The sequence below is a fragment of the Gallus gallus genome, chromosome 2 (assembly GCF_016699485.2).
Source record: "Gallus gallus isolate bGalGal1 chromosome 2, bGalGal1.mat.broiler.GRCg7b, whole genome shotgun sequence".
In the NCBI taxonomy this organism is placed as follows: domain Eukaryota; kingdom Metazoa; phylum Chordata; class Aves; order Galliformes; family Phasianidae; genus Gallus; species Gallus gallus.
In genome coordinates, this window is record NC_052533.1 from 100,192,722 (window position 1) to 100,220,614 (window position 27,893).

At 36.1% G+C, this 27,893-nt stretch overlaps 1 protein-coding gene across 8 annotated transcripts in view; it reads left to right on the forward strand.

The window, feature by feature from the left end:
* The window catches only part of DLGAP1 (DLG associated protein 1), a 391,290-nt gene that overhangs the window by 157,637 nt on the left and 205,760 nt on the right, over positions 1 to 27,893 (forward strand). For 2 of the 8 annotated variants that reach the window (XM_040695516.2, XM_015282557.4), the window contains one exon: positions 1,708 to 1,807. The exons of the other annotated variants lie outside the window; for them this stretch is intronic. The gene's annotated coding sequence lies outside the window, so the exon portion shown is untranslated. The remainder of the gene's footprint in view (positions 1 to 1,707; positions 1,808 to 27,893) is intronic. 8 annotated transcript variants of the gene reach the window in all.

Sequence of the window (27,893 nt, forward strand, 5' to 3'; positions counted from 1 at the left end):
TGTTTTTCCAGTCACAGACTGTGGGACTTGATTGAAGGTGTTGTGTAGTAGTGTGAGGTGTTCTGTGATATGTTACAAAGAGAGTTAGACTGCATTGTGACAATGGCATCTCTTGCTCACAGAGTCAGCATATTTGTTTTGTAAGTGGAAATAGCTACAAACTGTTTTGACCTAATATGAAACTACTGAGATTGCTGCTAATGTACTTTCAAAGTGTTTTCTTGCACTGCATCTGTTTAAAGGTTCTGATTCACTCATACTGTAGTAACAGAATGCTAATTCATCTCCATTCTTCTGTCACTGGTAGGTGAAAAAAAAATGAAAGGCAAGATCTGTAGCATCCAGCAGCTTAGCAACTGCTTTTTTATTTTTCTCTTGGACTTTCAAGCATCTGCTTTGATTGCCAAAGCATAAATGGTCTTTTGAAAATCTCCCTGGGATGTGAGCGCCTCCAGAAGAGGTACCGAAATATGACAAGATAGGCAAATTAACAACGCATTTCTTGTTTTTCTGTTGTGTTATCTATAGAAATAATTCACTTCAGACTATTGTCTACCACCAGGAAAACTTTGATCTTCAATAAATGAGTCTGGTTTTCTCAATTTTACCTCGGTGAGAGTTGCACTGAATTAGAGGCTACATAGATAAAGTGAACATCCAGTCACGCACCAGTACAAGTAATAATTTCACTGTCACTGGACATGACAACTATTACAGTAGAACTGATCTATTTTCTTCAGTTTTTATGGTTCACTGACTAGGTTCTGCATGGCTAAGAGCCACTGGTCCTTGAAACATTAGCGACAGATCTGTAAGCAGTACATGTAATATCTGCAAGTCAATTTCCTACTAGTTCCCTATCAGATGCAAAGGTGCTGAAATATTGTGTTCATTAGGAACAAAGTAAAGATCAGCTATGGATTAAAAATACTGCTGTATCTACTTAATCAGAGTTAGATTCTGTCCTGAGCTTGATTTATTCATAAGGATGGCTTTTGTGAGGCCCTAGAAATCTGAATTCTGCCTGATAAACTGTAAATGTGGATCAGTAGCCTAGAACATGGCAGTTTTAGTGTATTTTTTTTTTCTCAACAATTTTTGGAAGAATGCAAAAATTAGCAACATGGAAGCAATTAGAAAATTCAGTAGAAAATGGCTCGTCTGCTTGTGGTTATTAACATTTAATGAAATTATGACTTTATTTCCTGCTGTTGCTAAACTGCTTTAAAACTTGCATTTTCTTGCATAAGTAAACAGGCTTATATTAGCCCAGTGTTAAAATCTCAGGGTATAAGTGGTTACATTTTTTTATATAAAAGTGAATTTAGTAGTGTAATAATACAATAATAGTGTAACGTGTTAATAGTGTTGATAGTGTAACATATAGAGATTATGATGTTTGATATATCAAACATATTTTGGACATCTGTTTATCCAAGACATCAGTGTGACAGTGAGCATATATTAGGTTGCTGGGGCTGTACTGGTATACAAAACCTGTATTTTATGAGCTATATATCATTATCACAATAAAAATTATGTTAATTAGATTATGCTGCAGTTCCTATTGTTATCCTGTAGAACTTCCACATGGAAGATAAAATCCAACAAGGTGATGCAGCTATTAAAATTATATACTCTACTTTGCGCCTGTGCCTCACAGAAGTGTCTTACTTTCCAATAAGACTGCTGTGATTTTCGTTTCAGATTGCTATCTGAAGATACTCTCTGATCTGTAACAAGTAAGGAGGGTGCACTGCTTTCATGTTGATAGACCCAGATAAAGTTTTGGAAACAGATAAGCTAAGTAAGTTCAGTTCTTGGTTTGGCTAAATGATTCTGAGAAATATTTGCAAATAATTAGTAATCTAATTATTAAATGACATTGCACTGCATTGCATTATATATAAGCATATTTATCTATGCACATATATATAGTTTTCTAAAACATTTTGTAAAAATGACAAATAAATATAATGTTATCTTTCTATCCAATTTGAAAAAGTAATTCAAAAAGTATGCCAAAAAGATGAGGGAACCTAGCTGTCCCAAGAGGTACAAATTGGACTGATTAGATCAAAACATGTTTTCCTTAATATCTGACATGGAATCTGCCCATAAGGAAAATAGTGCTAGGCAGGACTGAGGGCAAGTCAGTATGACATCCAGAAGAAAATTACACAATTGGGTTGAAATGTGATCTTAAGTAACAGTAGAGTTTCTCAGATTTAAGATCAGTAGCAACCCAATATAAGCTCTCAGAAATTTTGCAGGGGATGCAATAGTTTTAATTCACTAGGTAAAAGTGGGCTGTGTTACTAAAACCAGCACTTCCAACCAGATGCTAATGAACATTTGTAGGAACATCTTTTTTGGGTGGGAGGCTGTAACAAGGATGAACTTTATCCTGAAGCAAGATTTCTGATCTAGCTTTGACTCTGTGATACTTGGTGACACCAGTCAGATTTCTTAAAGTATCATGAGAAGAGTTAGTGTCTTAGAGCAACAATAAACAAAGATGCACAGGCTGTAGGAAAAGCCTGACAGAACCAGATATAGCACAGCATGATTTTAGAAATTACCAGCTGTGACAGAGCATCTGTTTTAAGGTTAGAGAAATTCTTATATCGAATCTGTTTGGATAATGGATTGATCTCCTGAGATATCAGTAGCCTGAGTTTCTGAGAAAACAGAAAATTGTTGCATCTTGATATCCTTCTACTACAAGAATTTATTTGTCCTGCACTTCCTGACTGCCTGACCCTTCAGTACGGTGGGTTTTGTATTTTCAATTACTAAACTCTATTGCATGATATTATGGTAAGATTGAGTGCTTGTAGCATGTACTCTCTGAGTAATTGGTTAGGTGTCAGGGAAAGAGGAAAAATCGATAATACCAATAATTTTTTTAGCTCTTAACTTCTAAATCAATTGTTTCATACATTAAGTAGCTCTCCTTGAGTGTACAATTCCGTATGGCTATTTTGTTTTGATTACATTTATTTTCCCAATGCTTTCTTCATATTTAAAGAAATTAGTCATAATGAACTGAAGGAAAACCTTTTTCTTCCTCTTTCAAAAATGTGAAATTGATTGCTTTCTAGACACATGTACCTGGTATGAATCAAGTTACCTGGTTTCAGCTTACATTAGATACTTGATTTGTAATTAAAATCCAGGTGGCAAAACAAATTAAGAACTATAAAAGTAGTCTATTGATTCAGTAGATGACTTCTTTCCTATGTTACAGCTGTTCTGCCTCACATGCAGTTCCATTTGCTTTACTAATTGTATGTAAGATGTAATTATATTCTGGTTCTTCACACCAATTTTTATACATCATCAGAGATCCTACTTGATTAGAATGATTGAAAAGGATTGGTGGAAAAACATGTATGATTGTTACTGATAGTTTCTGTAGCTATTCAAGAAGCTACAAAGCAGTGTATGCTCTTCTGGTTGTCAGTAATAATCTCTGTTATGAAATAATCCATAATTTCATATTCACGTCACTCATATATAGTGTCAGATTAAAAAACTGTTATCCAGTTTTCATAATATTTGTGTAATTAATTATAAGATTGCAAATCACATTAATTTCTAACAGGAAATATTACTTTCAAGTTTATGATATTTGATTTGTTCTGAAAATTATGCAACTTAACAGAATGCGTTATTCAAATAACAGCTGAGGTGGAACTGAAGTTCTTCACTGAGGCGATTGTGGTAGTCCATGAAGTTTGCCCTGCTTGTGCTTAGCAGGTTTCTTTCTTCCTGGACTTTCTTAGTAGGAAAGCTGAGGCATGTTAATGTTTGGGCAAATTAATTTGAAAGATGTTATAGATGTCACAGAGAATTTCACCTCTGACTTGAAAAACACATACTGTAGAGTAAGAATTTCATTATTAATATTTTTCTACTGGGATTTTTTTCTTATTGGTGTTTTTTCTATTTCCATTAAAGAGCAATAGCTATGTCATAGCATACTTGAGCTCTCATGTACATATTTACTAAGGATAAATTCAAAGTAACATAACATTTAGACATACAAGCAAGGCACCTTAACAGTTTCTGACCACAACGAATAATTACTTATACTATAGTTACTGACCAACCATCCCCAAATATTTTTTCTACATGAATGTAGGCATCCACCCTTTTCAATTTTAATTTGCTATTTATTTTGTTTGCATCTATTTTTGAAGGACAACTTATGCCCAGTTTTTTATCTGTTTTTGTAAACTCCTAAATGACAGAATAGTAAGGAAAAAAAAAAAAAACATTGATTTACAGATATTATACAATGTATACCTGCAATGTATACTGCTATATTATTTATAGTGTCCTGTTTAAGTTATAGTACCTAATCCTTTATAATCCATGCCATCCTTCCTATTTTCAATTTTGCCACTGTTTAGATAACAAAGAGAGGCAACATGCCCGCTGCTGTATTTAGCACTTGCACATTTTATAATGTATTATTTTATAATATATATATATATATATATATATTATTTTATAATATATATGTTTTATAATGTATTTATTTTAAATTTTAAATTAAAAAAAAAAATCAAGTGAAAATAGTGACTGGGTAACAGTGAATAAATGAACTGAGTTGTAGGAGTCGTGCATAGCCTTTTCGTATTGACTTTCTGTCATATTATGTGTTAAGTGTGTAACCTTTATTGTTTGATTGCTCAATTTCCAGTGAAAATAAGAACTTTTAACTAGTTCTAACTTTTTAATGCATTGATTGATAGTCTTTGGTAGTCTGTGGGAAATTAATTGGACAAACTGGTAACATTCCCTTGCAGGGTAAAGCCTTCTGAGAACTATTAAGGTAAATTCTAATGACCATCCATATTTTTTTTTTATTGTTCGATGAAAGCTACAAATAGAAAGAGTCTATGAAAGAGTCATAGCATTCTTAGAGTTGGAAGGGACCTTTAAAGGTCACCTAGTTCAACCCCCCCTGCAATGAACAGGGTCTGGCCTGGTCCAGCTTAGCCTTGAAAGTCTCCATGGCCAGGGCATCCACCACATCTCTGAGCAACCAGAGATAATAATTTAAAGGTTATTTATAGTAAGTATATTTTAATAGTAGGTAAATTTTTCATAGACTTTTTTGATACATATCACATTTCTGATAAAATGCTTCAATCAAAGTATCAGTTCTAATTCCTTCACTTCATTGACTTCATATTTTAAAAGCATTTCCTTACCCAGGTTCTACCTAAAGTCTGTTAAAATTTACAGCTGCTAAACATGCAGAGCAAGCATGTGTCATGAAAATTAATAATCAATGCAAGTAAAGAATGCCTTGCTTTATAAGAAAATTATCAGGGAGCTTTTCCAGAGCACAGCTACTTTGTTTTCACTTCATAGATCTTATATTGTGATTAATCAATTAAGAAAGTATTAGATAATATCTTCTTACATGGGTAATTATTAATTAATAATGTTATTCTAACTACAAATTACAATATATAGGGAAACATAATCTGGAACACACTGTGAAAATAGAGTAGGTTGAGTAACACATTACCATAGACAGAACTAGGAAAGCTCTGGATAAGTAGGGGAGTTGAAAAAATAAAAATACTTCTTACCTCACTAACAAGTTGTTTTTTAACCTTTAGTCCTCATTAGGCACTCAACTTCCATTTTAGTGAAAAGTGCCTTGTTTAACATTAAAGTTTGTTAGGTGGGTCACACTAACATATTGACAGAATTAATTTTTTTGAGTTTGTAAATGTTCATGTCGATAAAATTTAGGTGGTAGTTATTCAACAGAATGTGTGTTTCCTGATAATTATCTTTGCAAACTGAAAACTGGTTAAGAGAGCCCTTTTCCTAAAGAAAAGAAGGGGCTCTAGGATCCTAATATCTGGAATGATGATATAACAATCGTAGATTCTCATGTAAAGAGTGTGATTATCGCAGTAAATGTCCATTGTATGGTCTGAAGGTTGATTGACACAAGCCTTTGTCAGGATCACTTAGTAAAATAGTCAGTCATCATGGTTTAGTACTTTCATTACCAGGGAATTAAATGCATTTGCTATTAAGTAGCAGTCTCTCTTGCTTAGGCATTATAAAAGCCATGTGCTGACATTCTGCTAAAGCATGAATGTCATTCCATGTCAGTACATTTTTTTCTATCCTTTCATTGCTTAAAATAAAAGAGTAAGTGAAGGCCATGATAAATTTAGTGCATCTTTGGTATTTCTCAAGAGGAAAATACAAGCACATCAGAAAGCAGTAACAGAGGCACAAATTGTATAAGAAATTCTGGGCACCTTAAAAATCTTACAATTTTTGTATTGCAGTAATCCTTTTGATTGTAAAATACAAAAAAAAAAAAATCATTTCCTTCACCTTCAGTCCCTTCTGGTGTTACACAGCATCAATGTTTCATCAGTTTAAACTGTCACTGATTTCAGGTGCTCTCTCATTCTAGTGTTTCTTTTACTATTCATCTGAGTTAAGCCTAGGTAGTAGGGCTTTGTTGAGGGATTTGAGATGATGTAGGCATATTGTAGTTGTTGAAAGGCCAGGGGCAGGTGAGTTTGGAGTCCCTTAGCTCTTAATCAGCACCTGCTGCTGCCAATGTGGAGAAAGCCCTATATGCAAGCAGACCACTTCACTCCTCTCAGGTATGAGACTTTAGATGCAGCATTTCAGAAAAGTCGTGAAGGGAACACACTGAGAGGTCATTCTCACTTATATAAACTTTTAGAAATTCCTTTAATTGTTGTGTATCAAGACTGAAGGCCGTGCATAATTCAGAATAAACTTTCTGGCTGAACCCCTGAACCACAGTTTGTTTTTCATAAGGCTGGCTGGCCTGGGGAAAGCCTATGAAAGCTGTTCAGAACATATTCGTGTAGGCCTGAGTGAGATGAATCCAGCAGTTCCTTGTGCTCTTATCATTTATGAATTAAGGCCATCTGGTCTTTGTAAGTTTGTCTCCCTTCATAGTGATTTATTCTTCAGTAAAACAGGATATAAATGTTGCATTATACTGGAAAAAAAAAAAAAACAAGAACTGAACAGTAAACTTAACATGCAGTTGTAATGTGGATTAAGCATTAATAACAAATTTGACTTATAATGAGAAACATCAGTGAAAACCTTTTAAATATTGTGAATGCCTTTCCACTTGCTTTTGAGATGCAGTACAGTTTTCAAAAGTAGTAGAGAAAAAGAGAAATTTCAAGGAAAAAACTACCTTCGTTAAAGTGTTTTCGTTTTAAATCACAAAACTGAAAACCACTTTGCGTTCATTTCATTTCTTTTGGAATGGAGGACAAGACATTGACAGAAATGACATATTCTGAATATTTCTCCACTTTTACTGCTTGTGCTTTTACATATATATTCCCTTTCTGCCCTAAAATAATAAAAAAAAAATAGATGCTCCTGTGTGGTGAGAGGAATCATATAATCATAGAATGGCCTGGGTTGAGAAGGACCTCAAAGGTCATCCAGTTTCAACCCCCCTGCTATGTACAGGGTCGCCAACCACCAGACCAGGCTGCCCAGAGCCACATCCAGGCTGGTCTTGAATGCCTCCAGGGATGGGGCATCCACAACCTGCTTGGCAACCTGTTCCAGTGCATCACCACCTTCTGAATGAAAAGCTTCCTCCTAATATCTAACCTAAACCTCCCCTGTCTCAATTTAAAACCATTCCCCCTTGTTCTATCGCTGTCCACCCTTGTAAACAGTTGTTCCCCCTCCTGTTTGTATGCTCCCTTCAAATACTGGAAGGCCACAATGAGGTCTCCCTGGAGCCTTCTCTTCTCTAAGCTAAACAAGCCCAGTTCCCTCCATCCACTCTTGTAGCTATATCTTTTGTCCTGGTGTGTCCAACCCACCGACAAACTGGTATTGTGGGAGGAGGAAGCTCAGCTCTTTTGGAAAGAGTACTTTAGGTTGGGGAGATGTCTGTCCTGATAGCTGCTTTGCTTTTGGTCTCAGTGATCTCTGGGCAAGGCAGCTTGCCTTCCTGTGCCCAGTTTTCCTTAACAGGTAACCCAGAAGTGAAACATTCGATAGCTACCTGCAGGAAATTCCCCTAAGAGCTCTCATAACTGCTCTTGTAGAGCACTGACAGAGTTCTGTTGAAAATGAGGACTGTTCTCCTCACCTGCAGTGTGTGAGTGGACAATACCGAGTGTGAAGAGTCTTTCTCTCTGCCACTTTTGTGTTGGAAAACACGCCTGCTGCCTTGGCACCAGAAGTATCTAGCTGTGTCTGTAACATGGCATCAGTAGTTGTCCTGAAAGCACCTGAAATATCACAAGAGAACATGCATTTTGATAATATCTTGCTTCTACTGCTTGTTAGGGTGTTTTGGTGGTGTTTTTGTATGTTTCTCACTCATGCCAGCTCTTGTGTTAAGTCTTTGATCCAGCCTATGCGGGAAGAAAAGTTGATTTTTCATAAATCACTAGCAGCACCTTTCTTTGGGGGACATTTGGCAAGACTGTTCTGTCACACACTGTGATGTAAATATTTCTTGAGGCATTTTTCTTTGGGCCACAGTACGTTTCTACTAATCTGCAGCGCAGGTGCTGTGCCGGAGGTCCTGTCTATAGCTGAAAGAACACATCTCTTTATTTCCCCTGATTCTCATTATGAAACTGAAACAGATTCCTTTCCATTGAGCTCTGTAAATGTGAAGCTGTAGATAAATTTCCTTCAGTTTCAAAAACATATCAGTTTCATAAGTGTATCATCTGATGATAGAATGCACTTCACCTCTTCCTTACTCTTAAAAACACCTACATCTCCTTTTCCCCTGCTGTAATATCTCAGATAACAATTTTTGTGCATTCAGTCCACTATATTCATTTTTCCTTGAAAATACACTCCAAATCATTTCATTTGTGTAATATTTATGCTAGTTCTGTTTTCCCTCTTTATGGTACCGTATATAAGACATAATTTCAGTTGAAGTGTTTAAGGATCCTTGAGACAGTAGTTGGTTTTGAAAGCCACAATAATGCACAATCTCTTTACAATTCAGTAGATATTACCTAGATTTCACAAGAGGAAGAAAATGAAATTTTCAATTTATTTACTGTTAATTAGAATCAGGGTACTTTAATAGTCCCAAAAACATCACTTCTGATATTAGAATTAAACTTTTACTAAAAATTATAAAATTGCATAAATTTACAAAAAAAAATACAAATGCATGCAGCTTTTTTGCATATTCTGACCTATGGGAACATCAAAGAAAAATGCTTTTGTTGCTGTTATTGAAATAAGATTCTTAAAATGTCAGATTGATCTTGTATTTCTGTTGAATTGTACCTTACTCCATAAGCAGGTGCTGTTGAGAATGGAAGAAGCTTCTGTGATAGATCTGTTAGTCATTTTCATGTTGAGCAGATATGTCTGTGCAGTTACACTTCTGTAGCAAGCTCAGAGAATAAAATACTACAAAGACTGTCAAAGACAAACCATTAAGTTGTTCTTCATTTTATTTTACTTATACATTAACCAATATGTGTTGTTTTTTTTCTCTGCAGTTAATTCATCAAAATCCTCTCATAGTGTTTATCTGTCAGTAGGCTTATATTTACTACATGGAACATAGAGGGTTGTACTTTCCCAGAAAGCTGTGAAGGATGGATTAAAAAATATTGGAAACCACGGCTTAAAAAATGAGGAGGAAAAATAGGGGAGGAAAAAAAAAAAAAAAAAGCTGATGATCTCTTTGTGGGTTTTTTTTTTGTTTTTTTTTGCACCACCATATGATTATTAAAAATTGTTAATGCCCTTCTTCTAATGGAAGACCAGATCTAAATCACTGTTCATGTTCTGGAAAATCCTGCTGCCTCTTGGCAAAATTACTCAGGTCCCATCTGGATTTTTGCCAAGCTGCTTCTGCTAAGAGGTGAAATGGATTATATGAGTCAACCATTGCTTTAATGATCTTCTGTTTATTAACAAAGAGGATACAGAAAGCATATTTTTTTTCTGAATGCAGGAAGTACAAACAGCAGGCAATTTCCTTGCTTTTAATGTCATCACTACCTTTTTAGCCTGCCCTGCATAGCATGGATTTATTTTTTAACCTCTGTACAAGGACACACTTTCACAACTTCTCCTCTAGTTCTCTGCTGCCTGAGTCTTGGCATTTGGCAGGTAGTGAATTCTGAAGCTTCAGTTTCATAATACAAGGTCTTCAGTAATAGTGTAGTTAAAGGGATTTCTGCCTACTCCATCATGAAGCCACAGTTATTTCATTGCAACTAAAGGTTGACCTCTCTGTGACACAGCACTGAGGTGAATGTCTGAGATGGATAGAGTGGGTAGGGAAGGGAACTGTTCAGTTGGCTTTAACACTGAAGGGCTTTATACTTTCTAAATGTGTCTTGATATTACTATGAGTATGACAACCCTATCTTACAAGGTTAAAAGTCTGTTTAGCCTCATACGCTGTATCCTATCGTCAGCCATAAGGAACGGCAACTGCCATGGGAAAACAGAAAGGTAAAGTTCACAGTGAGAGACTTCTCCAAAATTTCCTCTGTCTCTTTAGTGAGATGAAAGTTTCGTGTTTATGTTGAGTAGCCTATGATGGATCTTCCTTTCATGGATGTGCTCAGTGCTTCCTTTCATGGATGTGCCTTATCTACTGAAGGTTTAGAGAAGGAAAACATACTAGATAATTGAAGCTGAGTAACAGATTTTGTAAACCATCCTTTGTGAAATGTTAAAATTGCTTAAAGGCGGCTCTTTAGTTCAGTGATGAGGTTGAGTATCTACTCTATGCTGTTGCTAGTAAATATTAGGTAGGTACTTGACCACAGCAGATACCTGCATTAGTATTGAACTGTTGTAATTTTTTTCCTCAGTTCCTACAGAAATCATAAATTGTTAAGAAGATGCCAAAAACTTAACCAAAATTTTACTCTTTTTTCATTGTGTTTTAAAAAGCATCCCTTAAGATATGTGGTGAAGGGTCTAAATATGCATCAGAAGTTTAGTTTCTGGAGGTGAAACACAATTAGTGGTTTGAACTCAGGAGGAAAAAAACATTCTGATGTATCAGCTGGTGATACAGCTGGTCTTCCCTTAAGCAAGAGATTGGTGTACCTTTAGGTTAACATCAGGTGTTTAAGAAGGTGGTCATAGCTGTGGGTAAACTAACCAAGTTGCAAACCCCACCTATTTCCCTCATACTCCCTACTATTTTGAGACTCAGATTTGCTAATTAAATAATTAAACTCTTGATTTGAAGAAAAAAGAAAAAAAATGACACATGAAAAGGCTTTGAAAGTATTTAAGTAGCTTATTTTTTTCCATTTGGACAAAGCTCCATGTCTTCTATTTACTCATTTAATCTGTCGTCCCATTGCACCCAAGGGCAAAGTGTCATTTCTATGTGCTTCGGTAATTTTGTACAGCACACAGAGAACAAACAAATATCAAGTGACTGAAGTTAAAGTGGATTTCAGGCAGGAAGCTGTTTCCTCTTCTCCCCATACATTTTTAATAGAGATTTTCTTGCATGCAAGGTACTAAGTAGATTTCTGCCTTGGATTTTATAAATGTGTTTATAACAGCAGTGGATACAAAACACGGGTCAAAAGGCTTCACAGAATACACTCTCTTTCCACCAGCTTATGGGTAGTGGCTTGAAAAATATCTGGATTGCAGAGTGAACTAGATAGCAAATCACAAGTATCTGTCCATTTCTGTTTTTACAGAATACTATGTTAGATAATAATATCTATAGGCTTTTCTTAGTATTGTGTAAAACCTTGTATTGCCCAGTGCAATGATGAGGGATAGCAAAAAGGTCTTAGAATTCACTTTTATGAGCAATTGTTTTTAAGTAGATCCAAATACCATATCACCATATTCTGGATGCTTTGGAGGCTTTCAATATTTAGATAGGGTGTCACGGTATCATAAATAGGTCTTCAGAGATTTATGACACTAAAATTAAAGAGTTGGTTTATTGAACAGAAATTTCCTGATTGCTTTGCTATTAAAATGAGAATTAAACAAAAAAGTTCATTAAAAAAAGAAAATTGCAATAATTAAAAAGTACGAATAATGTATAGCTTACTACACAGAAAATATAAACCAGTTTTATGAGAAAGCCTACTGTCATTTAGAAAAAGTAGTCCCTATTGAGTGGACCTAGATTGGCTTTTTCTGACATACACAACTGACAATTCTTTATTGATCCCATGTGATATTCTGATGAACAAAATAGTTCTCCAGCATGCTCTGTGTATTTAAATGTCAAATCAAGAGACAAATTGTACATTAATTTTATAATTCTTATTATATATAATTGAACTTTAGAAGAATTAATGTACTTAGGTAGACAGCATCTGTGAGCAAAACAAATTCTAAAACTGCATTTCTAGCAGCTGTTAACATTTAGGACAGGTTCATTCAAGGCTAATTTTGGCTTACTGTGAAGAACTAGAGTAGTTTTACAGTACAGGAGAGAATTTAGTTTTGGTGGTTTCAACTCTTATGTTTAAAAAATATTGCATGGTTGCGATCAAATTCCTTTACAATATTAGGTGATTATTAATCCAAAAGTATATGTAAAGTTTAAGAGTAAACACAGTTCAAACAAACTGAATCACTAGTAACTAATAGTGTAGCCAAGATGTTAGTAGCTTGGTGCCCAGAAACTTCCCTCTAATTATTTTGCTGGAGGAGACACATCATGTATATGATTTTTAAGTAGTAACATTCTTAATCCATCTTTGCAGATCTCAGCACTATTATACTACTGTAGGTTTCTTTGTACCTGGTGTAATACCATGCTCTGGAATACACCGTGTTACTTCTGTAGAGAGGTTTCCTCATCTTTTTTTTTCCGATCTATAGACATTATACACTTTTGTGAGCTAGCAGATTATTTTTCATCTGCAATCTATGTTTGTATTCTCAAATAAGCTTTTCTACTCTCATGGTAGGATTTTTATTCTGTTCCACTGTATTTTTAAATTTCTTGATTGGAGACATCAGCCTAGAAGAAGTTTTTGCTTTACCTTGATTTTGAAATTATATTACTTGCCATTTTAACTCTTCTTTAAATTGGGGTTAATAAACACTACAACAGCCTGCATTGGCATTTTCCATTGTAAGGAAATATTGCCAGTAAGGCAACAATTCTGATGTGTATCAAATATGAATTTTTGAGAGATTACTGTTCATTTATTACAATGAGCAAGAAAAAAATCATGATGTTCTCAAGTTACTTTTTTTGAGGTAGAGGATCCAGAAGGCATAGCCGTTCCAATTGGATGTACTGAAACAAAAGCCCTTGTGAAATGTGGTGGCATTGTGTGATGGAATGGAGAACAGAATAAAAAGTCTTATAAAAAGGGATCAAAAAATCCTGTATTTACCTATTCTTGTTGGGGAACAGTACCATGCATCTGGTTTGGTTTAAAGGATTACGCCTAGCTTAAAGGATGACCAACCTCTTATTCTGTTGTAAGAAAAGAAAAACTGGCTTGTGAAATGTATTCTTCAGCACTGCATCCTTTGGGGGAAGTAAGGGACTAAGTGGATCCTAATTTATTTCAGTGGATTCAGTATACAGCTTACAGATCTTCTAGCCCATAGTAGCTCAGTTTTGTTCTTGTGACCAATTGCTATATTTTTAATAAGAATTTCAGAATATTTTTGAAGTCTTTATTCCATACTTTGTATTATGCAAGTCAACAAATAAGAAAAAATAAATCAAGGAACTAGGTTTTCAAGGAGTTTATACTGACATCATTTCAATCTTCTAATTTTATGACAATACTAACATACTTCAGAAATGTTACCTGATTTCTTACAGAAATTTTAAGATAAAAGCAAAAGGATACTCTAGTGCTTAACTAGTACATTTACAGAATTTCTGTTACTTGGTTTTGAAACTCATAATACTAAAAATGATTTTTATGTTATAAAGATTTGCACTCATGGCATATATCTGCAAAACCAGCATTTAATGTCAGACTTTACTTCCAGTACAACAGAAAATACTGAAATTCTATTACTTGAGCAACAAGAAGTGATAAATAGAGTACCAATAACATAATTTAGCCCTATAGCAATCAACATAAATGACTAAATATATGAAAAGATGTTCCTGGATATTCCATTTTGGAGTTGGCAGTACCTAGCCAAAGAGGAAGAAAGAGGAGACATTTTCACAGTCTAAGCAAATGAATGTTGATTCAAGCAGAAGATGTAATAGCTCATCTTGAAATATGGTTGATTGGCTAGAAATAGTAATTGTAAGATAGCGAAGGATGAGAAGCAATATAGGCTGCAGAATGCGATTTTGCAGAGATTAAGCACAACTGTCAATGTCAAAAGATACACCCACACATCAAACGTTTGCAGTTTCCTCCCTTAAAAATGTATGAACCACAAATTTATAGAAAAACATTGATTTAGTTTAAGTAAAACTGCTATAGTAACTGTTTGCTGGGTTGCTAACACAATGAGTTAACATAGTTGCCTGTTACTATCTTATTAAAAAAGCATTTTGTACCATTTAGTAAGTACATAGATCTCTTGGGCTTGGACTTCCCTGTGAAGCATTGCAGCTTTGCACATTCCCTGCTTTTCAGTCAGAGTTTAACGTGTGAATTCACAGCAGATTTAGTGGGAAAGGGGAAACATATCCAGTTAATAAGCCTGGCACTCTCTGTCAGCTCCTTGCAGCACCCTGGGCAGGCTTAGTAGCCTGCCACACAGTGTAGGAATGCTTTTGCCTCCTAAGGGAAAACTAGCATTGGTTTAAAGGCTTGTGACAGTGAGGAGTGAGCAGGTAGACCTGGGAGCAGGCTCTTCTTCCCATACCAGCATGGAGGTTTAACAGAACCATTTCATGACTAGTAGAGAAAAGCTGATGGCATACTTGATCATCAGTGACAGAGCAGCTTGGGCAGGATACGTGGAGGAATTTATTTTAAGCAACTAAAAAAAGCTTCAGAGAAATTGCAAACATTAGCCAACAGCTTAGCCAACTGCCTTGTTCTCAAGATTTCTTTCATTTATTTTCAGTGGAAACATAGCCTGTCTGTATGAAGTGAAACTATATAGTAAGCTTTGGATATGCAGCATTGTTAATATTGTCACCTACTTTGGCTGAGCCAGTGAGAGGTTTTCTTCTCCTACCTGTCTGTGCAAGTGTGGGATGGACTTGGAGGTGAGGCTGAGCCTTGGCCTCAGCCTATTGTCATAAATCTGTTCCCTTACACATTAATCTCCTGATGAGAAATAGTCATCCTTGCTGCTGGGGGCTTCCCTTCTCATGCAGATGGCATATTTGTTGGAAAGGTGCTTTGTGGTCTGCAGGGGACTTACTGAAGTGGCCTTCCTCTCCACATGAGATTAACAAGATGTTCAGTGAGCTTTTGTGTCCACTTACTCCAGTGACAGCCTACTGTGATCTGTTATGGATAAAGGTAAGTGTATGCCTCCTTCAAAGTTGTAAAAATGCTTTTCAACAAACATCTTGTGCGAGTAAGGGGATTTTGTGTCCATCTCCTGCATGGGACAGAAGAAACTAATTGGAATTTCAAGATAGGCCAAACCAGACTTCAGTTCTTCCAATATAAGCCAGTCTTTGTACTTTTTAGCTGCATAATTGTAAGAGATTATTCTTTTATATCATTGACTAAAAGTTTGCTGAGGAACAAGTCCAGGCAAGTCCTGGGCAAAGGTAGAGAAATCTTCTGTCTGGAGGACACTGATGGACAGGTCCTGGCTAAGGGTTGTATAATGAAAGATCATCTGGTAGTTTGCCTGGTAGTTTTAAGTGAAAAACATTGTTGTCATCTTCCTCCTCTTCATTATTATTCGGATGAAATCAAATGCACTGCCTTCAGTACAAATATATATAAGAGTTTGTAGTTAAGGTAGTTAAAGGAGATATTTCCAGATGAGTATAAGAAATTTCAGAAACTTGAAGTCATATTGCATTCATGCTCCAGTGCCTTTAGCCTGATCTTGAAATTCATGCTCTTTCATGAGCTGTTAGGCAGCGAATTGTCTTCTTAATGTGAAAATGAGAATACACTGAAAATCTTATCAGAATTGAATGGGTGGAACGTTTACTGTAGTACTGCCATTATTTCCAACACTGCAGAAATTCCCATTAAGAATTAGTAAGTCCCTTTTGAAGTTTAATTATGGAATATGGATACCACTGTGGAATATACTGCACTGATCAACTATGATCAAATTTGAAAATCTTAAGGTAATGAGGCCAATTCACTGTGCCAAATAACTTCCAGTCAATATTTGATCTTTTTAATTTGGGAATACCACAGGGATTCATCCTACTCTTGTATTATTTCTGACCTATTGCAGTGTTTGCTGGTGGGTGGCTGCCATTTGTTGACATAACACATTTGTTTTTTATGGATCTGCTGATGTTATGCAACTGCTTCTCAGTTACACTGTCAAAGGAGAAGTGATAAAAGACTTGTGAAAAATATTTATTGTGACACTTTCTTTAATGTAAAAACATTTATGTTATGTTACTTTTCTTCCTCATTCTCTAATGATTTTCCGGAATCAGATCGCATTTTGTATCCTTCAGTGCAGGTGCATTTTTGCTTATACCACTTTGTTCAAATGCTAGAGTAACTGAGATTTGAAGTTAACTTTTATCACTACCCTGTTTTCACAGGTAGTGCAGTATCTACTTATGTTTATTATATGAGTGGGTGTAAAATCTCTAGTGTTACAAATAGAGGATCACAGAACATCCTGAGTTGGAAGGGACACATAAGGATCATTAAGTACAGCTCCTGTCTCGACACAGGACCACTCAAAATCCAACCCCTATGTCTGAGAGTGCTCTCCAGATGCTCCTTGAACTCCAGCACTTGGGGCCGTGCCCACTGCCCTGGGCAACCCGTTCCATGCCCACTGCCCTCTGGTGCAGCACCTGTTCCTAACCCCCAACTGTCCCTCCCCTGACACAGCTTCATGCCGTTCCCTCGGGCCCTATCGCTGTCACAGAGGGCAGAGCTCAGCGCTGCCCCTCTGCTCCATTCATCAGTGTGCCTTCAACTCCTGTGTCCAGATGATTTATAAATCTCAGAAGAGAAATGGCCCTAAAATAGAGCCTTGGGATACCTGGGAGTAAGAAACAGTATGGAAAGATTAGATCTAACGTTGATCTTCCAGATACAATATCAAAAATTTGAGTTACAAATCTTATTGGTGGTAATCACTTGATTTAGCTGTGGGAGGTTAACGCAAGAGCAAATTGTTATAGTCCGATAGACAGCTGTGGTAAAAATACCTGGTCAATCAGATACTTGAAAACTGTTCCTGAAGTGGTACGGTGAATGCATAGTACAATGAATAAAGCTCAGATGGGGTTTTCTTACACAGCTGAGTCTAGAACTCTAAAAAAAGAGATAACTTAGATTTCTGTGTTTCTTCATAAACCCTACACATATCAGAAACTTTGCATGCAAATTAAGTAGAGCTGTAGTCAATACTTGAAACAGCTCAATCACGGATGTTTCTGTTCTGGCTAGAATATATATGCCATCAGTTGTTGGGTGTTTGCCTGTTTGCACATGGACCAGTTGTTTGAACTTGCATAGCAGATGATGCATTTATTCTCTACATATGTAATATGTAATTGCATTTTATATTCAGTATGAGTGTCTTTCCAAAGACATTGACATATGACAGCATCTAGCTTGTTGTCCTTTGGTAATGACTTCATATCTCTACCTCAGAATCATCAATATACTGTCTTCATTTTTTGTGCTTCAGCAGTTTCAGGTGCAATATGAAGTTTGTTCAACTGTGTTTGCCATCTCTGAAGTACATTAATGTACACTGAGAGAAGGCAAAGTGACTGGCAGAGGAATGAATAATTACAATAACGACTGGTTGTTATGCTTGCTTATTCTGAGGAGTATTCTAATTAGCTATTTGGGAAATGGCTGCTTCCTACATAGGTGTCATCCGTATTGATTCCTGAGATGGAAGGCAGTTAATTTAATACTGAATGCTTCACTTCACCTAGAAATAATATTGACTCCTATACTTCTTGTGTAACCATATGCTGATATACTACTATTTCCACTGCTGCCAGGCTGTGACAGGTCCTAGGAAAGCCTTTAAAAAGCTGTGGAAGAAGGGCAGGTTGGACTTCACCTGTGCCGTAGGAACATTTTTATCTACTCTTTCTCTTGTTTCTTGTAGGCCTTGCCCTAAACTTTAGTTCACAGACCAGTGCTAAGGACCTGTAAAAGTTATTGCAGAATAAGTCCTTTTTGAATAAGAGTGAATAATGTTGTTAACTTTCCTGTCTGAAATAATAAAGTGGATCAGAAGAGAAATGCAGGAGCACATACAGGTAGAAGTCTTACTCTGAAAAGTAGAGGGCTACATTAAAATGGCACATTAGAAGGAGAAGCTGGACACTTAGCTAGAAATGTACTGAAATCAGAGGTGCTGAGCAAGTACACTCTGGTAAAATAAAACAACTATGGATGAGTGTCTTCACACTTAAGAGCTAAAAGATATTATAGTGCAGTTGCATAAACTACATTTATCTGTGACTGCTGAGTTGATATTGGCAGATGTAGTAATAAAATCAAGAACATGATAAAATGTTAGATCTTATTTTCTTGAGGGTCTTTGCTGGTTTTAATTGCCCTCCAGTGGGCCATTCCATTTTTCTATGGATTTGATAGCATGACTTCCCAAAATGTTGTTCTTTCTTCCTGTACATTCTGGGGTCTGTGGAGAATATGGTTTTCCATTTGCATAAAAAGGAAGAGGAGTTTTTCATCTCTGCTTTCATCTGACATGAAACATTAATTTCACAGGCCTTCCAAGTTTCTCAGATCTTTTTTAGTCCATGTGAACTAGAAACCTCCTTTTTGGTGATCTGAAAACAAAACAAAGTTTGGTGAAAAAAAACAGGATTCACCACATCTTTCTTCTACTTGCATTATTTGTTTTTATAACAATTACTTTGATTTGTTTTCTGTTTTGAAAGGACTTTTTTGTGGGATTTTTAGCAAGAGAGAAAGAGGTGGCATTGGAGGCTTATAGATGTGGTACTGTTTCTGGTTTTACATACTGTACTTGAAGAAAGATGAAGAACTGTATGATAAATTTCAGGAGAAATGAATTGAAATGTCACAAATCTAGCAAACTGATTACTAAGAGGAAGGACTTCATTAAAGATGGTTGTTTAGGAATAAAAAAAAAAAGTGAACAAAGAAGAGATACTATAATGTTTATATAATGTTTACTTAACCCAAAGGCCACTATAAAGAGGAAGGGAATTTATTTTTCCATTCTATGAAAGGTATAAAAACAACTAGCATGTTTGCTTTTCAGAGGGAATATTCAAAAGTATGTAGGTATGTTCAGTCTCTGATTTGCTAGGAAGATTGATAAAATGATCTTCAGTTCAACCCAGTTATTTTCCTATACCTTCCCTATGATTATGAGAAAGGAAGGTATAAAAGAGCACCCAAATGACCATTACTAAGAACTGTGTGTTCTTAGTTGGTAGTCCTCTAGGAAGAAGTTAGTTTAAAAGCCATAACTTTGCTAAGCAAGAAAGCTTTCCTTCAAAATTAGGAAATAAATGCAGCTAATATTAGAAATCTCTGTGATAATTTTAGAAGATTCTATACTAGATATGGCACTTTCCAACCAGTGGCTTTCTCCTGAGGGAAAAAGAGGCAAGACCTACTGTGAGCTAACAATAAAGAAACTGCTTACATTAAGAGTACGAGTAATCATGCTAATTTGGACAAAATTTCTATGTGCACTCAGATAGATAATATTTTAATGTTATTGTCTGTGTTTATTTTTATCAGTAGAGTTACGTATTATAAGCATCTCTGAAAAACACAGCTCAAGAAATGATAACATTTAGTGTAACTTGCTTTTAGTGCCCATAGATTTTTGATAGAAACTTTTATATGAACTTGTAATACATATTTTAAAAATCTTCAACAACATGGGAGTATTACCAACATTGAATGGCAGTCTTTTAAGTCTGCAGAGATACATCTAGATCTTTCAATGTTTTGTTTGTTCTACAAAAATAATCAGCAAACTTTTATGTTTTGGCCATCCTTTTGGGTGATGAAAGGCCATGATTTGAATGGCATACTGCTGTTTCACAGGAGTGGATAGGCGGGATCTCTTGTAAGAAAACAAAGGTCAGAACACGTTTCTGCGTAATTTTGTACCTCTTCAGAAGATTGCTATGGGTGCAGCATGCACACTCTTGCTCAGCACTGGTGAAAATGCACTGCTAATGGCAGTGCCTATGTTGAAAAATAATATTTTGTAGCTGAGAATTTTCTCTATCAAATAGCAGCATTTAGCTTGTAGTTTCCATGGAAAAAAAAAACAGGAGGCATTTCTTTCCAAGGGACCGACTTATATATATCTTCCAACTTAATTTGCCCAATCAGAGTTTAAATATGTATTATCATTAATAACTCCTAAGCATAACATACAATTTTTTTAGGCAGCTAAGTAAGCTTTATGTACAACACAAGATAGTCACAGTGGACCTATCATATTTTGTATGTGTAATAAAGTCAGCAATGTCAGCTCCAGATGTTCAGAAACATCCATCAAGCTCCAGAAATTGTTGATTTATGTTTCCTTTTATTCATCTCCTGGTTCCTGAGATTTTAGCACTCCCTTGAATCTTGTTTTCACACATCTGAGGATTAGAAACTTACTTTATTTTTAATGCAACGAGTGTGTTTCTCACATTCTTTGTCACATACCATAAAACATAACTGTACTGCTAACACAAACTGGAGTTTTCCTGTGTACAACCCGAAGAAGCTAAATGTGTCTAGTAAATTAAATGTGATATTGTAGTACAGTAAATGTAAAGTTTATTCGAAGATGTCTTGGAGCTAATGGCCTGATTCATGAAAGGGAATGGCAAATGCAATATTGATATATGTAAGATGATGTTACTCTTAAAAAAAAAAAAACTAAATTAACTACTTCACTGAGCCTTTATTGAGTCTTTTTGTCAAGTTCTTCAATAAAAATATCCTTCATAAAATTGATAGGCATGATACTTCTAAGCTAGAAAAAAACAATTTCCTTTAATATTTTTCAACTCCAACCTCTGTAATTAAAAAACAATGGTAGAATTCCATGATAGAATTCTAGACAGACCAATATATGCACCATTTGTCCAGCAGGAAACATTGAAACATAAGCTTGATATGCGAGGAGGAGAGGGTTAATCCACGACAAGAGAAGAAAAACTTAAATAATTAGAAATTACACAGGGAGAAGTTTCTTCACTCCAGCATACATCATGTAGACAGTAGGTACAATATTTTATAGATACAGGAATGTGGTTATAGTACTTTTCTGCAGGCAGAAACGGGGTATTTGATATGTCATTGAACAATGACCTGAACCTGTCATATCACAGGAGGAAAATAGTTATTGATGAAAGGGAAAATTGAAAAAATTAGATTCATGCCTTAAAATCAGAATAACGGTTTGAAAAATAGAACTGCTGTCTCTCATGATTATATGGAGTAGTAATTTTCTTGCTGTTTCTCTAGTGTCTTTGAAGATGTTAGCCCAGTGCTATAATATCTGTACTTCAGCACCATGAGCAAACAATAATTATACTGTTGGGGGATTTTACAAATATTAGATACAATTTCCTTCTTCTGTTTGCTTTATATCAAAGTGGTTCCTGTCAGTCCTGCAAGCTGCTGATGACTTAAGTGCCTTCAAGTGAGAAGAGCAGGCATCATTTCTGATGATGCTCTAAAGGCACATGCAGTTGACAGAAGGTGGCCTGGAGAATTCCACTCGAGAGCTGATAGGATTGATCACTTTGATATGTGCTAACTTTCTTTAACCTACCTTCAGAAAATGACAATTCAGACTTTGATTTAATTCTCAGTGCTTTCAGTTCCTTTTAACTAAACAACCCTATTGAGCCTCATAAGACATGCTCTTAAACACAATTATTGCTGATAATAGATTCAGCATAATTCTGACATAAAATTCACTATTAATAAATTTAGTTCCACATAAAAATTTAAAACCATTTCAGTATTATGAAACTTGAAGTCAAACCATATAATGAAATATTATGCTGATATAAAGTTTAGATTTCTGAGGAAATGGCAGATGTCCAGACAATTGTCATGTTTCCATACTCTAGTTGAAGGAAAAATTCAATACTTTTATCATTATTCTAATACTGTGAAAAGTCTAAACCATTATTTTTAGGCCTAGTTTACACTCAGAAGATGCAGTGAGTTCAGCTTGGTTGTGCTTGGTGTTCACTGTGTCTCAAGTCTTCAATTTCCAATTACAAATTGAATGCCACATCTTGTCTTTATTTCCAGAGAGTCGAGTTGGGTATCCAAAGAAGTACTATGTGCTGATGATTGTGGTTTGGATCTTCAGATTTCCACTAGTGAACATTTTCAGTTGCTCACATTTGTATCACATACAGCCTGAAGATAAACACAACTCCAGATTGTGTTATTTTATCTGAACCAGAACAACTGTGGAAGAGACTCAGACAGTCCCTGTTGTTTTCCTACCATGTTAAGAGATACATTTGATAGGAAGCCCATAAACCATAATTTTCTGTTCCAATTCTTCTGCTAATTGCTGTTAATATTTCTATTGCCTTTGCATTACACATGGTTCATATTTCTACCTTTCAGAGTATCTTTCAGTGGTTCATTTTCACAAATAAAATATTGGAGAGCTTCTTCAAGGTCACTTTAAGTAGAACTGGGAACAGACTTCAGATTTCCATTACACTGGCACTGAGTCTCATCTGCTTTGCCAGTCTTTCAACAGGATTATGGAAAATAATTTTTGTATTGCAAAACATTTGCACTTAGAAGTGAATTTGGATGGTGTGGTAATGTTCATTTTTATGTTTTCAGCTGAGAAAAACTATTCCACTGAAAACAGTTTTGTATTCATCCTAACGTGTACACTCAGTGACTGTTATAGTATATTTTGCCTATTTCTTATAAGCAGGATATCTACTGATGTCAGCTACAAAAATGTCAGAATCTGAGTTAATAAGCTTGTCTTTCAGACAATGGATCTCACTCTTATAGGTGTAACCTAAGTACTTTAATGGTATGAGGTGTCTCAAGATACTTACAGCCATCCTTACAGCCATCCTATTACAGGTTCAGCTTAAATCCTGCAGAGTTCAGCAGGTTTTAATTACCATTTTTGTCTGAGACAGAGTTGACATTTCTTTGTAATGAGCTTTTGGTGAATTTGGGTTTCAGTTCACTGTCCAAGCAGCTTTCTTAGCTCTTCAGTGCTGCAGCATCCTCTGGCATTTGCTGGGTGCACAGCCCCTCACAGTGGGATCCTGTCTTTGTAGTAAGCGTTCATGAAGTGAGAAACATATTATGCTGCCTGCGCATATAAGGAGGGAAGTTATTACACTTGCATCTGAAATGAGGTGAAGAATTTGAAAAAATCTGGCTTGCCTTTCTTTAAAGTCTTTGTAATTCTTTTTCCCCCAGATTTTTGGGATTACTTACACTTACTATTAAAGTTTTGGTTATTCTTTTTTGGAAAAAAAAAAAAGTATATACATTCACACAGATGTTTTGATGCCATTGATACTATAGGCATTTATTACACTATTGTTTTCCAGATTTAGCTCAATCTGGTATTTGCTATTGCTTTACATTAAGCACCAATCTGTCTTTCAATATACCTTTGGTAATTAACTTAAGTGGCTAGTTCAGGAGCCCAAGTGCCTTCTGTTTCTCTTGCAGTCTCTATAGACGAGCTTTGCTTTTGCAATGTGGTTGGACTTGTTTTGACCAAAGGGTTAGACCAGATGACTTTCAGAGGTCCCTGCCAGCCATGGTTGTTTGGTGCCTCTGTCCCCTAAGCCTGTCTGACTTGGCACAGCATGGCTGCACAGCAGCTAAAGAGGAGCTGCTGCTGTACCGTGCAGATCTACTTTGGCCCACCCTGGGCTACTGGCTTATGTTAGGCTCTCAGGATACTTTAATAAGAGCGGATGAGAAGAGCACATGCCACTTGAACTGCAGCACCCTTCTGCCATTCCTGTGCTACTGTCAGCGCTGTGGCACAGCCACTTTTATTTGTCTCCTTATGCCTTTAAATTCGTCAAATGAACTTTGATCCTTTTGCTTGAAGGTACATTGACAATTCATTTTAAAACACCTGACAAAAATGACTCAGTCTAGAAGCCAGAATGTGCTTAGGCACTTTTTAAATGCACTTATAAATAAAAGCATGTAAATCCATACAGTCTTTGTGTTAATCTGTGTGAGGCTATTACAGATCTGATATGCACTGTCTTAAGTAGATCTTAACCAGAGATATTCATAATGTTTGTGAGGAATGCTTCACTCTATTCAAACATGACATGGCAATTTACTTATAGAAGTATAGATAAAGGCTTGAAACCTGGGGGAAAGTACAGATGCTTCCAGTATTCAGCTGTTCATCTGTGTCAAACAATTAATTGCAGTGAGAAGCAGGATTCTGCATTCTGAGCTGCTGAGGACTAAGTCGGAACAGCTGCAGAACTTGGCAAAATGCAAACTTTAAAATGCAAGGATAGAAAAAAAAAATGTGGTTTATTTTTCTATTGCACCATCAAATTTTACAAAAGATGTGTAGCTCCCTATGATATACTATTGTCCACGTGGTAGTCCAACTTGTTTTCTTTGTGTTTGCTGGAGAAAATAGAGATAAGGATGGTAGAGCTAACATGAAAGCCTCAATTTTTCCTCATTTTACTATTTAGAATAGAGAATAAAAAGGCTGGACTTCAAAGGCTACATGATTTTTGTTTAATGTTTTTCAGCCACAGCAAAGAATTACGTCAATAGCGCGTTTTCCAAGATGCTTTGTTGCATTTAGTGTGAATAGGCTGCAGAAAATAGAGAAAGACATTAAGACAAACAACCCTTCTTTCTCCCTAAGCACACCTGTCAACAGAATGATTTAAGGGTTCTACCCAGAAATGCAGGGCCTGTGTGCTTGACACATCACAGGGTACCTCTGCTTTATAGAGCAGCACAGCCTTTGATTTCTGCTCCAAATATGTTGCAGTGTCAAACCGGTAGATTTGGATTTGAGCACCATTGCAAATATTTAATTTGATCCAAACAAACAGGGTGTTGAAGCTGACAGGGACAGATATGCATACATGTGCATATATATATATACACATACAGAAGTGCACAACTGCACTTTTTAGTGCTTTACAGCTATGGCAAGGTGGAATGTTTTTCTTTCTAGTCCTAAACTTGTAATCAGTGGTATTTTTAATGTTGTAAAGTCATTGTGTAGGTTCCTCATGAGCAGAGAATAAAGCAATAGAGAATGGCAGATTGAAACTCACTGAAGAAGGGGTGAGAATTAGTTTCATAACTGTGTCCCACATGATGTACAGCACAATATGTTTAAGATTTAGAAGTGCACATGCAGAAGTAGTCAGTACCTAGGGATGTTATTAGTTTATGCCTCATTTACTTTGTGTTTTTATTTCATGTATTTATTTGATTGGTTTCATAGATAAGAGACAACCTGAAAAGCATAATGCATGTCATCCTTTCTGTGAAGGCATATAATTACAAAGTGGGGTCTTCCTTTTTGCATTCATTTTCAACAGGCTTCCTTTTCCAGATTTTGCTAAATATTAATTACAATTTGCTTGTGAAAATAATGAGTTGAGGTGACTGTAGTGGTCACCAGTCTACAAAGGAAAATCAAGAAAGTTGAAATTGAATAATTAACATTATGTTTACAGCTCTTTGTACAAAATGATAATTTTCTAATGGTGATCTGGTTCTGGCAGCATACCAGCTTTACATTGCTTTTTACAGCTGAAAATCAAACAAAATTAAAACTGGAAGATATAGATCCTTTAGCAATTCCCTATTTCTGCTTTGTCTCATGCATGAGCCATCAAAGGTTGGATTCAGTTACCTAAAATTGGGCATCTATTGCCATTTTAGATACTTGAAGCCGTTGCTCCCGTAGGGCACAGATCAGCTGCCACTCCTGATTTTTATCTTCCAGCCCTATGCAAGTGTCTGAGAAACTGCAGGTGTTTGGGGCCTCCAAAACAGACAGGCTGCCTGGATGCTATTCCTGCCTGTTTTGGTCCCACTTCAAGGGCCTCATTTCTAATGCACTGAAGTATGTTTTAACTGCAGGTTTTTGTTTGATTGCAGGCAAAGTCCTCCCATTATCTTTGTAGTCTCACTCCATTTCCTTAACAGGACATCATACTTTTTTTGTTCTTCCAGTATATCTCTCTGGGATGAATCAACTCAAAGATTCCCTTGGCAAGATCTCAGGCCAGCACTTACCTCAACTAAGCTATGATTTCAAGCAGGAGTCTCTTCTGCCAAAGTCTCATGCCACTTTTTCACAAATAGTGAAAAGCTGATAGACAGTTTGGGAAGGGAGCTCTTTTCTCCACTGTTTGTAGATGAACATCTTGGGATTTAAACTACCCTAAACTATAAATGACAATACATCGTATGTAGGAGTTCTATGTGATAATTAATAGTGTTAGAAACAGTAGATCAGTTGCTTTTGTAGGAAAAGTGGTTCAGTATCTCCAAATACAAAACAAGTAGTTTTGTACTTAACAGAGCATGAATTTCTATTAGAGGTGAGTTTAGAGGGAATTTTCAGTGGTCTTATTGATCCTGGACATTTAGACCATATTACCTTTGCTGAAAGCACTTTTATGTATTTGTATGACACTTTGTGTCAGCTCAACTGTGATACTTCCATTTCCGAAGAGGATAAAAGAGGACATATGTTTGTATCAGCCTTGCAAAGTTATTGAGACAGTTTACCAGTCTATGTGCAAAACCTTTTTGCCTGCACTCTACTATGATAATTGAAGAAAATGCATTTTTTTTTTCTGTCAGTGTCACAGCACACTTCTTTGTAACCTAAGCCTTAACAGTTGTCACTTTTCTTTTAGGTGTTTTGAGGGCATACACACAGAAGTAAAGCATGCTAAGATCCTTGGATGAAAATGTTATGTTTATTCTTTTAATTAATGTCAGTGTTCGAACTGGGAAGATCTTGGATCTGAGCTGTGACCTTGAGGTTAAAAAAAAATACTAATTATCAGTCTTTGAAAAATGCTAATTAACCCAGCCAACCATTAAATTGTTTAGATTACACTTGACAGTATTTAATTAATATAAAATATAAACTCACACTTTGTTAATGTACAAAATGCCATTTAAATTGAAAATTCCCTCTTAAGTACCAGCTCAGATTTTTAAAGTCTTTCCTTACTGGTGTATATATATATATGTAAATATATATTCTCACATTCTTTGGAAAACATTAAGATAGTTTAATATGAGACAAATCCAGCTGCTGTTTTTTTAATGGTCACTTATGGTCCTTTCATTAGAAATCAAAGATAGGACTTGGGGACTTGATTTTTGTGATTCTCAGCTGAGCACCAGGCTTCTTATCATAGAGTCACTGAGTGGAAGGGACCTCAAAGCACATTTAGTTCCAACCCTGTACCATGGCAGGGCTGCCACCCAGCAGCTCAGCTGCCCAGGGCCCCATCCAACCTGGCCTTGAGTGCCTCCAGGGATGGGGCACCACAGCTTCTCTGGGCAGCTGTGCCAGCGCCTCTCCACCTCTTGATTAAATAATTTCTTCCCAGCATCTAGCCTAAAACTTCCATCTTTTAGTTTAAAATCATTGCACTTTGTCCTATCACTATCAGACCACATGAAAGTTGGTCTGCACCTTTTTTTAAAGCCCTGACTGAAATGCTGCAAGTCACAGTGAGGTCTCCCCAGAGCCTTTTCCAG